The 16,399-nt window shown below is 35.5% G+C and overlaps 1 non-coding gene across 1 annotated transcript; it reads left to right on the top strand.

The window, feature by feature from the left end:
* Nucleotides 1–471: 471 nt before the first annotated feature.
* On the top strand, nucleotides 472–577 carry LOC122049936. Its single transcript, XR_006131175.1, has one exon. It is a non-coding gene; the product is annotated as a small nucleolar RNA R71 (small nucleolar RNA).
* Nucleotides 578–16,399: the final 15,822 nt, after the last annotated feature.

Below are 16,399 nucleotides of genomic sequence, written 5' to 3' on the forward strand. Positions count from 1 at the left end.
CAACCAGGGTTGTATGTATTGGAGTATGGATTGTTCTATTTCTTATTGTAACTCATGATTACATCACACTGCTCAAGTTGATTGATATGTGTAGAGATGGTTCCCAATGGGCATGAGTCTTGAGCATGATCTGTGCTTCCACATGTTTCACAAACACACACTATGGTATTGACCGTGCTAGAATTTGTTCCCATATTTTTCAACTTTTTAATAAGAGCATCTAGTTTTGAAGACATCAAAGTAATTGCATCTACATCAAATTTTCCTGATGCTTTAACTAGGTTTGGATAAGAATAGCCTCCACTTCTTTTTGTTGCACATTGATGATGGTTTTGTGCTACACTTTCAATAATACTCTCGGCTTCATCTAAGCTTTTGTTCATAAGTGCCCCTCTAGCTGCAGAATCTAGAGACACCTTTGTATGATAGTTGATGTCGTTATAAAACGTATGTAGAACTAGCCATTTTTCCAAACCATGATGTAGGCATTGTCTGAACATATTGTTGTATCTATCCCGTGCTTCAAATAATAATTCAAAGTTTGACTGTCTGAAGCTTGCTATTAAATTTCTCATATGAGCAATTTTGCTTGGAGGATAGAATTTGTCCAGAAATAGTTCTTCACATTGTTCCCAAGTGGATATACTATTTCCAGGCGAATAATTTAGTCACTGTTTGGCTCTGTCTCTCAAAGAAAACTCAAATAATAATAATCACACTGCTTCTGCTAAAACACCATTCATTTTCATCATACCACAGATTTCATAGAAAACTTCAAAATGTTGATTAAGATCTTCGTCTGGTCCGCCTCTAAACTGATTCTGTTGTACCATAGTGATTATTGCAGGCTTGATTTCAAAATTATTGACTTTAACAGCTGGCCTTGTGATGCTAGAACGAAGTCCTCTTGCATATGGTGCTGCATAATCTTTCAGTAGTTTGTTTGCCATATTTGAATGTTCTTGTTCTTCTAGATGTCTTTGGGAGGTTTTTCTTTTATGAAAAGTTCTATCAATTTTAGGATCAAAAGGTAACAAATCTCCTGCAAGGTTAGATCTTCGCATACAAAGAATAAGATAACAAGTCATAAAATTTTCTCTTTACTTGAAAGGCAAAGACCAACTAAACTGAAATTCTGAAAATATAAAATGCAGAATTTGAATTGCAACAAGACAAACTGCAAAAAAAGTAATCAGAAATAAAAGATAAGATTGTGAAAACCAAATTTCCAAGACTAGTTACAACTATGTAATAGAAAAGAAAAGAAAAGTTTAGTATAACTCAAATGATTATCTCTAATGTTATAGACATAGTCCCCGGCAACGACGCCAAAAACTTGTTACACAACCGCAAGTGCATAGTTTTATCGTCAGTAATAAAAAGATATCGATCCCACATGGACCAGTTATAAGCGCACAAGAGATGTCTCACGTAGAATTAGCTAAACAATCAACAAGGTAAGGAATGAACTATGTAGCAACTAGAAATAGATCTAGGAAAGTAAATAAAGTATATGGTTTGGTGAGTGTTCTAGGAATTTGGTTTCATTGTGATATTCATTGATGTAGCATAGTTCTCCAATTCATATCCTTAATCTACATGCATTTGTAGGAAGTTGTCGGTTTTCTCTTGTAGAAGAAAACTGGGAAGGGACTTCGATCTACACTTCTAGTGGTTAAATGGTTATGATCCCTATGAAGTCTGTTAGTGGGGCAGTCTATCACCAACGCCCCTCGGTCATACAACACAGAAACACAACACCACTCAATTCACATAAAAGTGCAGGAACTAAATAAATTCAACTATCCTACCTCCTTATAGAGACTAGCTTCACCTTTCAAGGTGATCTCCTAGACATCATTAGCGGGGCAGCCTATCACAAACGCCCCTCGGTTATACGATCTAGGGTATCCCTCTATGGGATCCAAAAGCCTCACAAGCATTCAATCAAATATGGTAATGAGATCCAAACACAAACATTCACACAAGATCAAATAGATACAAAACACATCAACATCATCTAAATAGGAAATTGGCATATCCATGAAATTCATACATCAAATCACATCACAATTATTCCCTTAATCCTAGAACAATGAATTTACTCCATAATACAAAGATAGAGATCCAAAGACAAAGAGATTACAAACATTCCAATCCCCAACGAGAAGAGAGAATAGAAATACTTATCTAGAGACGAAGAGTGATCTTCAGAACCAATCCTTAAGTTCTGGAGTTGATGCAAAGGGAGTGTCTCCTGCCTTTGAAAGGGGAAGAAACCCCCTTATATAGAGTAGGGCACAGGCACAACACAGCCCGTGCCACAACCGTGTGGCTCTCACACGGCCTCACAAGTCTTGCTCTCGGCCAAAGTGACACGATCGTGTAGATCTACACGGTCGTGTACTGCTGCAACTCTGCATAGTTTACACGACCATGTGGCTCACACGGCCATGCCATTCTTGTCTTCTAGAAATCTTGCACGGTCATGTGGCACACACGACTTGAGCTTGCTTTCACTTTTGAGTCATTGCACGACCCGTGTAGATCTATACAACCATGTGCTAGAAAAGCTACTGGGATGGCACAGCTGTGTAGATCCACACGACCATGTCATCCTCCTCCTCTAGTAAAGCTACACGGCATGTCTGTACCACATGACCTAGGTCATTTTCCTCCTTGTTTCTTTGGCATGGTCGTGTGGCTCACATGGCTAGTGTTGTCCTCCTTCCTTTATTAACAGGATTGACCACGAGCATTATTTCCTCTCCACATTCGACTCCTATAAGAAGAAAATACACAAGAGCATATCTTCGAACAAAAAAGAGTAATTATGCTGAAAGTAAGACTAAGAGTATGAAGGTGCATAGACAAAGCATGCGTAAAATATATGAATGTGCGTCAAAACATGTTAAATAAGTGTATATAATCTACACACATCACATAGCCATAGAACATAAATTTTATAAATGGAAATTATACCTTCTAAATGATGTTAAGTGGGAACAGCATCAACTAGCAAACTTTACAAAGTTTACCTCTATTGATATCCACACCGAGATATCTTCAAGTTGGCTTCGCTAAGACACATTTTTTTCATCTCCGATCGATACTAGCCAAGTGTGGAGATGAAGTAATCTGAGAGATCTCCATCTTGACTTTATGCCAGGTGACGAGAGCAACTCGACGCCACAAAGCAAGGTCCGACCAACAACTTAACCGACACATGGGAGAAGATTCAGCCACCACAAACTGTTGTTTGGTAGCTTGTGTTTCTATCCAATGGTGGTTGGCTGCTATCGGCAATGGTTGGTTACTGCCGGAAGTGGATGGCTACTGCCGATGATGGCTAATTACTATCGACGGAGACTTGGGCAGCGACACAAAGAGGTGGGACCACCTCTTGGTCATCAGCAAAGAGAAGAGGGAGAGTAAGAAGAGAGGAGGAGAGATCCTAACCCAATTAGGTTTTCTCTAATTCAATTCTAACAATAATTCTTCGCATAGAGGGGTATCTTCAATGACTTGGGAAGCAAGTCATCTCCCAAATCCAATAACCAATTACAACCCGATCCATTATCATTAAGTTAGATTCAAAACAAAACTAACTTAGTTTATAATTAAACCAAACTCTTTTTGGTTTATCATTAAACCATCTTGGTTTAAAACTAAATCAAACCCTTTTGGGTTTATTATTAAACCATAATGAATCTAACCTTTCATACAAGAGGCATGACACACTATCACTTCCATTGCCCCAAATACCTTCCATATTTGCTCCTTGTTTGATCATATCAAACTTAGTCTCTCTCAATCTAAGAATTCAATTTTTAAACTTGTTTTAAGTCTTTCAAATATACTCATAGTGTGTTTATGACTCAATAGATTCCTAGTTTATGTTGGGCTCTCATAATTAACTATTAATTATGAAATGATCATGAGTGACATCTAGTAGTACATCATGATATCTAATTAATTGAAAAATTATAGTTAATTCCAGAACTACTTCAAAACCCTTCAACAGCTATAGTGAGTCGCGCCTTGGTCCTTTCACTTATCTTATACCCACTTGGTTCAAGACATGGTCTATGTGTTAGTCCCCATTAGGTTGACCATGTTACACCTAGCCCAAGTAGTACTTCCTCATCCTGCGAATTCAAATTACTCAGACATGTGTCCAAGAATATCATAGTACTCTTGGCATGTAATGCTTTGGCCAAAGACTTTGAGTAGTAATACTGACAAGTGACCATAAGGTATACGTCTCCTTATGTAAGGAGCGGTGAATCTTTTATCGACTATCCAAACATCTTTGAGCACTTTGACTTATACCCAATCATCTTGGATCCACACCACCGAGGAGATATTTGCTTAAGATGTCAAAGTATAAGTCTCATGACCAAGATGACTTGAATACCTCAAGTTAAAGAAAACTTGCACTCGATTTACAATGAGATTTGTATTGACATATCTATATATGTATAGAACCATATGAAGTCTCATGACAGGTCACTCCAATGAACCAGTATCCCTTAACTAGCATCCACGTTTAATTCTCAATATCTCAATGTCTCCGTCTAGTGAGGAGTAGCTGCTTGGGTAAATCAAGGAATATAACACGTGCTAGTCTCTCAAAATAGATGATGTTCGAACTCATTAATTCATCAACTAGGAAATATTTTAATATATTTATAATTACACATGTAAAGACGCTCACTAGTTGTGATCCAATCATAGATTCTCTCATGTTATAAATCATATTGTGGACATTCAGCAAATGAGTTTAAGATCAATATTATAAATATTGTGAATGCATACTCAAATAGTAAATTTATTTATCCAATAAATAGTATATTATCTATGGCAATTGCCTTAGGACCCCTCTTGAATATAACATCAGTTTGTAAGTTGCATCTAATAATTAGTCGATTGTTTGTTGTCCTTTAGTTGACTAATATCTTCCTTCTAATTGATTGCTCTATGTAGTTGTTCAAAATTCAATCATTATAATAACTTTGTTTGTATCATGGGCTATCAGTAGATTCCTATTTTAACACCAATTAATTGCCTTAGTTAACTATTATATACTAGTCAACTATCTCAATTGAATGCAAAACTTTCTATTCATTTTCATTTAAGCTTGAGTAGACTACCTAATTGACTCAACCATCAGTTAATTGATATCAACATTAGTTGAGTTCCCAAACCATGAATCCATACAAAGAACAACTTTATGGTTTCAAATTCATCATTCAACTACTCCATTTGGTGATTGTTACTTTATCATAGACAATTGATGTAATTTTGAACTTGATCAAATCAAAACTTTATAATTTTGGAATAATAAGTTGACTACTCTTCACTAGTCGATTAATACTTTGGTTTGAGTCACACTAAGGATGGATCCATGTGATATCAAGAGACACTTTTTTTCAGGACTTCATTGTCCGCCTAGTACAAGTCAACCTGACTTATTAAGACTTCATCCTTAATATTCTCAACCTACTAGTACTTTCATTACCTAAAGTTATTTATCTCTAGGACTTCATTATTAGCTAATATCTAGCTAATCTTTGCATACTAAGACTTTCACTTGCCAACTTTAGGTTAACCCTAACTAACTAAGACTTTCACTGTATATAATTCACTCATATAGGGCTTCGATCTTGCCTATTATCTAGTCATCCTTAACTTATTAGAACTTCATCCTTGTCAATCATTCATTCCTCTATGACCCATTATTAACTATCTACAATCCTGTTACCCATAACCTATTATGAATTTCCATCAACTGTCTGATATCTAATCTTTCATGACCTATTAGGACTTCCTATCAATTGTTTGACATCTAATCCTTCATGACCTTTAGGACTTCCCATTAACTAGATAACATCTAGTCCTCCCATGACAATTTAGGACTTCTATAACCAACATCAATTGAACTTCAACTAGTAATACTCAATCAATCTTGACTCACTTGAATTTTTCCACTATTAAGTATTTGATCAAACTTAACCCACTAACATATCACTTAACTATCAAACATTGAAACTCAATCCAAACCTAGCTAACCTTGACCACAGGTCAATTGCACCAAGACATGAGTTGATTGGATAAGTGTTGATTCAGTTGAGGATAGAAGTTGGTAGACAAGTTCTAGTCAACTAATGCAATGATTGAGTCAACTAGCATTAAAATAGAATAATTTTTTGATCTTATCCTTGACCATTTGAAGGACTATAAAGCAAGGGCAAGGGAAGCTCACTAAATAACAATTCTCATATAACAAACTACTCTTTCTCATGCTCTTCTACTTCTCCAATTGTATTTATTCTGTTGTTTTCATTTTTCTATTTTCATTTTGAACTTAATTAAGGTCTTTATCTTTACGCTCCATACTTGTTACTAAAACTTTTCTCGTACATGTTGTCTTATTGTTTGTAAAGACTTTTAGTAAGATTTTTTTTTAGGGGAATTTACTAAATAACGTAGGTTATTATGCATTTTTTTCGTTTACATATGCGATTTTGGAAATGTCCAAACAACATTGTTTCTCTTTTCCTTTTTACTTATCTCTCTCTTCCTTTTTATTTTACTTATCTCTCTCTTCCTTTTTTAATTATCTCTCTCTTTCTTTTACTTTTATCCGGAATAAATTTTGAACCATTTTTATGAACTTTTTATTGTGTTGCTGATTTTAAGAAACTAGTAATGTATTGTTGAATTAAACTTTGAGATACCATAACTATTCACTTGGAATGAACCACAAGACTAACAATATATCAAATTAAAGATCTTTGAATGATCTTTGATTTGATATATTGTGTCCAGTGGTTCAATTGTTGTCAATAATTATGATCTCTCAAAGTTTAAGTTAACAATAATATTGTCGTTGGTCTTTGCGTTGAAAAAAATTATTATACTTGAATCAAATTGAAAAAAAAAAATTGTTGCACTCAATATAGTGTAACAACAACACTATATTGTTAATTTTTGAAAATATGCAATATGGTGTTATTGATTTTTGAAAATCAATATTGTATTGTTGATTTCCAAAAATTAGCAATACAGTGTTGCTAATTTTTGAAAATCAGCAACGGTGTTGTGTTGTTGATTTTCAAAAAGCAGCAACACAATGTTGTTGATTTTCTAAAATCAGTTTTGTATTGCTGATTTTCAAAAATCAACAACACATTATTGTTTATTTTCAAAAACTAGCAACAATGTGTTGTTGACTTAAATTTTAAGAGACCATAACTTTTGACTCGAATTGAATCATGAGACGCACAATAAAAGTTATGGTCTCTCAAAGTTTAAGTCAGCAACAGCATTGTTGCTGGTCTTTGCGTTGAAAAAATTTATCATACTTGAATCGAGTTGAAAAAAAATTAATGTTCTCAATATAATGTATTAGCAACACAATGTTACTGATTTTTGAAAATCAGTGTATGTTGTTGCTAACTTCAATTTTGAGAGACCATAACTTTTGATTGAGATTGAATCATAGGATGCACAATATATCAAATCAAAGATCGTTCAGAGATCTTCGATTTGATATATTGTGTATCTCGTGGTTCAATTCGAGTTAAAATTTATGGTCTTTTAAAGTTTAAGTTAGCAATACGTTGTTACTAGTTTCTTAAAATTAGCAACACTAACTTGCTAATTTTCGAAAATCAATAATACTACACTAATTTTTGAAAATCAACAACACTATATTATTAATTTTTAAAAATCTGTAATATAAAATCAGTAACAAAAAACAACGACACGACACTATTTTTTTTAAATCAATAACATAAAAACAACACAATACTGATTTTTTAAAATCAGTAACACCGTATTATTGATTTTCAAAAATCAACAATATAGTAAAAAGTCCATTAAAATAGTTTAGAATTTTTTTTAAATGAACAATAAATGGAAACAAGTAAAAAAAAGGAAAAGAAGAGAGAAATAAGTAAAAAGGAAGATAGAAAAGTGAAAAGGAAGAAAGAGAATATCTTGAACATTTTTAAAATCAATATGTTATCAGAAAAAATGTATATTGTTTGATAAATTATTCTTTTGTTTTTTTTACCTATGAAAGGGTCTATGCCGGATAAAGTATAGTTATTTCACCTTACAAATCCATCGGTCATGAACTAAGAATTTAGAGATTCTAAATCATGATTAAAAAACGTGTCATTCTTGCTTTATTTATTACTATTTATTTAAGCGTTTACTGCTTGATGAACTTATACATCTTCACTTGAGTTCTTTTAAAGTGTAATTTTTTTAAAAAAATGAACCCCCTTCAAACAATTTATGAATTCATATTGAGGATAGGAAAAACTAATATACACAATCACATTAATTAATTAAGTAATGAAAAAAATATTAAAAATAAAATACACATGACATATCATTAGTCAATTGGAGCGGATTAAAAAGTACGTAAAAATCATAGCACCCACCAACATTGAACACGTTACATACAAAAAAACATATCTATCAAAATTAAATAAAAGCAGATTTCGAGTCGTCAGATGAAATATAATAATTAACAAAAAAAATCTATCGATTCTTGACTTCGAACAAATGAAGGAGAAAAAAATTATTAAAGAAAATAGATTGTATTATCGATTCACACCAATCAACATTACCATATAACTATCACCCCACCATGACGTGTTTGCGCTATAATTTTTTTAACCTATTTTTTTTATAGCTTGTGATTTAAAAGAGATTTTTAAAAAAAAATTCTTTATACTTGGATAATTAAATTACCTAATGTTAAAAAATTAAAATAAATAGTTAATTTATAATATTTTTTGGAGGACCTTAAGGGTGCGTTTGGTTGAGGGTTATTCTTGATAATCTTGGTTATTCATCTAAGATTATTAAAAAAAATCCTGTTTGGTTTAAGTAATCGATGATTCCCGAGTAATGCTCCATGTCTGACACGTCAGTAAAAGGGACATGCTACCAGGAATCGAAAAACCTTGAAAAATTGAGGTTTTTCTTGATTCTGGAATTATTAAATTTTTTTTACCCAAAATACCTTCAAATAAAAGAAAAAATGTGAAAAAAAAGTAAAATGTAAAGAAAAAAATAAAAAAATATAAAAAAACATAATTTTTTTTAAAAAATAAAAAATCATTAAAAAATAAAAAAATGGTAAAAAAAACTTTTTAAAAATAAAAAAATTTTAAAAATAGAAAAAACATTAAAAATTTTAAAAAAATACAAAAAACATTAAAAAAATTAAAAAATACAAAAAAAAAAAAAAAGTAAAAACCTAAAAAAATTTAAAAAAGTAAAAATAATAAAAAAAATGTTAAAAAACATTAAAAAAAATTAAAAATATTGAAAAATGTAAAAACCCTAAAAAATTTAAAAAACTAAAAAGATAAAAAAGTAAAAAAAAAATTAAAAATTAAAAAACATAAAAAAACAAAATAAAAAAATATATAAAAATTTAAAAAAAAAACGTGAAAATATGGTAAAATATAATAGAGTTTAAATAATAATAATAATAATAATATTATTATTATTATTATTATGTATAGTTGGTTTTGTAACTAAGGATAATTTAGTAAAATACTAAACTAGGTTATGCATTAAAACCTTCAAACAAACATGTTTTTGTTGCATTACTTAAATTGAACCAAACAATATTTGATTATGTTTTATTCCCGATAACCTTGATTATGTGATTACCAGGTAATCACATAATCAAGGTTATATATGATAACTTGAACCAAACGCACCCTAATAATTGAGCTTCATGCTGAAGTCTCTTCGGCCTCCCTGATCCTGATTATTTTATGCTTTTTTTATTAGGTATTGAAATCTATAGATCCGATTAATTAGGAAGGTAATCAGTATTTTCCTTAGTTTATCTACAGAGTAAATCTAGAGCACTCGCGACAATTCACCTACTAGTTAACTTCTACGGTACAATATAAAATTCACTATAAAACCTCTTCTTGCCCAGTTGGATATTTCAAACTATGATATTTTATGAATCTGTAAACACCTTACTACATCATGCCCGGGAACTGCTTCGTAGTTCCCGGGCATGATTTTACTATGATATTATCAAATCTCTATCAATTTCCACATAGGCGGTGGCCATTGCTTCAGCCCACTTGACACTTAGATTTAGATCAATTATCTTCAAACCGGACCAACTAGCCAATAAGTGTTATAATCTTATGAAGGAAGGCTGCGCCTGTATGCTCATAAATGTCCAAAGTACTTTATCCTATAAGGGAGAAGTTCAATCTCCCCATTTAATCTCATCGATCCTTTCTATCTTAAATAGAGATTAATTAATTTACATTTAGTATTGTCTTTTCTCGATCGAGATGATTACCTCATTGGTTCGGGATTCTTGCAGGATCAGGAAGAAGTCTACAAGAGTCTTCTTCGTAGTTCCTCACTCCAAACGTCCTCGGGATCCGATGGTGATGTCCCATGAGAGAAGTGTTGTACTCGTGTGATCAAGAAGAAGGAAGGGAGAAAAGTGAGAGTCTTGCTCTTCTCAAGAGAGAAAACTCTCTTCCTTTTATACACACGGGAGGGGTGAGGTTTGTCTCTTTCCAAAGGTTACTTTGGCAACCTTTAATCACAGGTTGCTTTGACAACCTTTGGTGTGGGCAATAACCGCCCATATTAACATCTCCCACTTGTCCACAAAGGCAATAAAAGGTCAATTGCCCACTAAGAGCAATTCATCTCTCGACACTTGTTTCTCAATCTAACATACGGCGAATGGAGTGAGCGACCTTACGAGAGTCGACACAACAAATGAGTAGTGATCTATTAAGTTATCACCAAAACTAACAAATCACAATACTCTAAAAGAATCCCGTGGTATCCTAGATATCTTCAATATTCACCAGTTTTGGCATCCCAGATCTCTCAAAACTAGCGACGTCAAGACTCGAATGTTTTGTGCTCATGACTTTATCGCCACTAAGTCGACATAGTCCCTCAAGATATGAGCCACAAAATACAGTGCAATATTTAGATGTCTTTCTTGAGTTCTCATGTCAATTCAATTAGTCTTGACTGCTTTCCTAGTCATATCCCGCTGGACTATATCATCCATAGCCCTAAGTTGCATGCTAAATTAGCGACATCAAGCTTCCTTTTTATGACATAGATCTCAAGTCCTAAGGGTATAGATAGATCAACAAATTATGATCCAAGAGCTCACACAATGATGAAACAGAGATCTCAATCATCATTCTCTTCAATGGTTGTTTTACCCACATGTGGTATGGTCACTTGCTACGGTGTTCTTCCATCATTGTGGGTGTATCACATATAACAAAAAAAAACACCATACGGTTCTTAGTCTAGCCACTCCCACTACACCTAACCCGAGTCTCACAACGTCTTATCATGAAACTCGCAATCGGCTTAATAAAGGTTTCACGGAATTGATTCTCATATCTTATGATTGATGCAGAGGGATCACATCTTAATTCAATTTAAGGCAATAATAAAACAAAAATATCTTGCTCGCTCTCATAGCGCCATAGATATAAATTTATCTTGCTCGCTCTCATAGCTCCATAGATAAAAAAAAATTGTCTCATCTTGCTCGCTTTCTTAGCGCCAAGACGAATGACCCATGTGGGGGGGGGGGGGGGTCGGGTGACACTTTTCTTGATGTGTAAAGTATTCCAACTATAGACACACATAAGGAAGGAAAACATTATTGCTTAATTGTCAATAAATATTGTGTTACAATTTACACAATCTCATATTTCTAATATGGGTTACATATGCCTCCCTTGGGATTTGTTTAGTTAGTGGATCAGCCAACATATGACCTGTTGAAATGTGTCAAAGAAACCACCAACTCCTTTGCAACTAAATCCCAAATGTAGTGATAACGAATATCAATGTGTTTGGTTCGTCCATGGTATTTAGGGTCCTTAGCATAGGCCAAGGTCGATGTGCTATCAACATATAGCACGACCGCCTCCTTTGTCAATTGTGTCATGGTCAATTGCTGTATGAAACTCTACAACCAAACAGCCTCTTGACATGCAGCAGAACAAGCCACATATTCTGATTCCATAGTGGATAAAGCAATGCACGTTTGTTTCTTACTACTCTAAGAAATGGCCCCTCCACCCAATATAAACACATAACTTGAGGTGGATTTGGTTCATCTTTGTCACCTGCCCAATCAGCATCGTTGTAACCTCTCAATCTTAAGTCACCTCCTTTGTAACATAAGACAAGGTCCGAAGTACCACAAAGATATCAAAAATCCTTTTAACTGCTTTCCAGTTAACGAGACCGGGATTACTTTGATAACGACTAACAAAGCCCACCGCAAAGCTAATGTCTGGCAGTGTACATAACATGGCATACATCAAGCTTCCCATTGCAGTAGCATATGGCACTTTAGACATTTCATTCTTTTCCTTATCAGTTTGTGGACATTGACTGATACTTAAAACACAACTCTTATCAACTGGAGTATCAATGGGTTTGGTATAATGCATCCGAAATCGCTCAAGAATCTTATTTATATAAGTCTCCTGTGATAAACACAGAAGTTTATTCAAGCGATCTCTGATGATCTTTATTCCCAGCATATAATTTGCTTTACCCATGTCTTTTATCTCAAAGATGGAAGACAACCATTTTTGAGTGGCTTCGATAGATTTCATGTCATTTCCTGTCAATAAAATGTCATCAACATATAATGACAAAATAAAAATCTTTTCCGCTGTACGTTTAACATACACACAGTGGTCTTCTTCAATCATCTCAAAATCAAATGAGATAATAGATTTATGAAATCTAAAATACCACATCTAGACGATTGTTTGAGGCCATAAATGGAACGTTTGAGACGACAAACTTTGCACTACTATCCCTTTGCCTCAAAACCTTCCGATTGAACCATGTAAATTTCTACGTCTAGTTCTCCATTGAGAAATGTTGTTTTTGTTGGTCCCTTTGGAGGCCGGCAAGAGGGGAGGGGTGAATTGCCCTACAAAATAAAACTCGAACCTTTCTCGGATTTCAACTATATCATAAACACTTGTAATAAAAAGTAGAGACTAAGTAAAGAAATCATACACCAGAGATTTACTTGGTTTGCAATCAGAAGATTGCTAATCCAAGGAAAGTAAGCGCACTATGATCTCCTCTGGGCGGAGAAGCCTCTTTACAACGTTGACAGCACAAATGAAAAGAACACAACTGAAAGCACAGAAAAAATTGATTACAAGTGAGTTGAAATGATCTGTGCAAACCAGTGCTATATTTATAGCACTGGTCGGGGCGCCCCGAAGGGGTTCCGGGCACCCTGGGGGGATAAAATTTTATCCCCCAACGTTCAGATCGAGTTTGACTTGATCTGGTCAAAAACTTCGATCCGGGCGCCCCGGAGGGTTTCGGGCGCCCCGGAGGGGTCCGGGCGTCCCGGAGGGTTCCAGCCGCCCCGGACCCCAAAAGTCAACTCTGGTTGACTTTTTCCGTCCGGTCGCTCCGCTTCGGTTTAGCTCATCTCGTTCCGGGTCTTCTGTTCCGTCTCCACTAGCTTGGGTGATCTCGGCCATCCGGAATAGGGCTCACCCGAACCCATGTTCCGGCCTTCTCCTCGAGCAGCCTTCCTTCCCGGTTTCTCGTCCCTCGAACGCCGCACACGTTCTTCTCATCCACCAGTGTACTCTTCCGCGGTCACCTCGTCGCTCGGACGCACCGAGCCCGTCGGCTCTCTCCCGTGTCGTCCTTCTCGCTAGCCGCGTCTTCCGCTCGACTTCCTGTGTTCCTAAGCTCCTGCACACTTAGACACAAGGGTTAAACAAACGTAGGACCTAACTTAGCTTGTTTGATCACATCAAAACACCTTGGGGTTCCAACAGTTTTAATGTCCATCTGAAAAAGTTCTAAGTCTAAATGTGCAACCATGGGTAGAATAAGGTGAACCGATGTGAATCTCACCACTGGGGAGAATGTCTCATCGAATTCTATATTCTCTTTTTGAGTATATCCTTTCGCTACAAGTCATTATTTATATTTGTCAATTGATCCATCTGCGTTGCGTTTGACTTTGAAAATCCATTTATTTCCAATAGCCTTACGCCCTAGAGGGAGGTCGACAAGTTCCCAAACTTTATTCTTTCTCATATAGTCCATCTCATCTTGCATTGCTTCCTTCCACTCTTTACTAGCAAATGAAGTTAATACTTCTTTAATAGAAGTAGGCTCATCATCATCAGCAAGCTGGCACACAAGGGCTTCCTCTTCAATCTCAAATCGATGACGAGGTATGTGTCTACATTGGCTACGGCGTATCTGATCGTCTTGTTCTTCTATAGGTGTGCTCCCACTAGGCACAAAGCTCCCACTTTCATGATCATCTCTACTATCTTCGGCAGCTTCTTGGTTAAGAACTAATTCCGTCCCTTCGCTGGAAGATGGTAGAATAGCATTAGGGTTATCTAACTCATGGAGATCAAGACTCTTTCCAGTGTCGCTGATACTAAAAAATTATGTTTCTAAGAAAACAACATCTCGGGCATCTTTTTCTATCATTTCTCCATTGGGATGTTGTCCGTACATGACATAACCCTTAGAGCCTTCAGGATATCTTATAAAGATAAACTTTCTAGCTTTAGGGCCAAGTTTTCCAAACTTGTGAGAAGTGTCATGGGCATATCTCGCTGAACCCCATGGACGTAGATTATCTAAATTTGATTTTTCACCATGTCATAACTCATAAGGGGTGGAAGGAACTGACTGTGAAGGTATGCGATTAAGGATATAGGCCGCAGTCATTATAATATCCCTCAAAAAGATATTGGAAGGTTGGCATGCACCATCATCGACCTAACAATATCCAGTAGTACTCTATTCCGTCTTTCAGCAACACCATTTTGTTGCGGTGTATTTGGAATAGTTAATTTCCTACGTATTCCTTTTTCTTCACATAAAGTTCGGAACTCATCTGAAAGATATTCACGTCCTTAATCTGTCCAAAGAACTTTTATGATTTTGCCTAATTGATTCTCAACCTTTTCTAAGAAGTGTTTGAAGCAATCTAATGCTTCATAATGGTGAGTGATCAAATAGACATATCCATATCGTGAATAATCATCTATAAATGTGAGGAAATATGAAGCCCCTTGATGGGTCTTCACACTCATGGGTCCGCAAATGTCGGAGTGGATTAATTGTAAGAGTTCAGTGGCTCTCTTAGCCTTTTCGAAAGGCTTGCGACATGCTTTACTAGCTAAACGTGATGCACACATAGGAAGATTGACTTTAGCGAGTGTGCCTAGCAAGCCTTCTCGAGCTAACCTTGTCATTCTATCTTATCCTATATGCCCTAGCCGAGCATGCCAAGTTTTTGAATCAAGGTTATTATCAGTATTCACCACATAAAACACATGATAATCCAAATCTAATTTAAACAAACCATCCATGAATAAAGCATGACCATATATAACATTGTTCAAACAAATGTCAACTTGGTTGCTAGCAAAAGAAAAATAGAAGTCTAATGCCAATAATGATGAGACTGATAGTAGATTATGCTGAACTCTAGGCGTATAGAGTATGTCATGGAGGGTTAAGACTCATCTAGTCTTTAACTTGAGTTGATACACACGACTCCAAGGACTTCCTCGCTGAAACCATTTCCCATGTATACTCTTTGTGATCCTGCTGAGATTCGGCGATAATCCACGAATCCTGCTTGATCCCTTGTTATGTGCTTGGTCGCTCCTAAATCCATTATCTATTCAGGATTTGTTCGAGCAACTAAAATATGCGAACAAACATGCACAGTTAGAGAGCAAAGAAATTGGAATACCTTTTCAACTCAGTATATTCACAAGTGAAATGCCCCAATTGTCCATAATTATAGCATTTGGCCTTTGACTTATCTTTCTTGCCATCGTGCTTGCCTCTTTGGCGCTTCGGTGTCTGCCCCTCTTTGGAAGTGGATGCAACATTTTGCCTCTTCCTCTTGAAGTTCTTCTTTGAACCCTTCTTGCCCTGTTGTCTGCCTCTTTGGGCGACAAGGGCAGTAGCGCGCATAGCTTCCTCGCGCTCAGCCTCTAACTCCACATGGCAAGAGATGTCAGAAAAATTCTTAATGCTCTCATTGTGAGTGAGGATTTGTTTCATGTGAGTCCAAGAGTCTGGCAAAGTTCTTATGACAACCTGCACCTGCTGCTCATCAGTGAAATCGTGACATGCAGACTTCAAGTCATAGATCATGCTTGACATCATCCTGAGATGCTCAGTCAAGTTCTGATGGGGATCTTTTCGGAGGGTCTCAAATTTCAAAACAAGAGCCCTTAACCTCGTGGTTTAGGTTCCTACAAAAGTAATTTTCAAGTTATCCCACATATCCATCGCAGTCTTACACTTT

Source organism: Zingiber officinale, chromosome 2B (genome assembly GCF_018446385.1).
Source record: "Zingiber officinale cultivar Zhangliang chromosome 2B, Zo_v1.1, whole genome shotgun sequence".
Taxonomy (NCBI): Eukaryota; Viridiplantae; Streptophyta; class Magnoliopsida; order Zingiberales; family Zingiberaceae; genus Zingiber; species Zingiber officinale.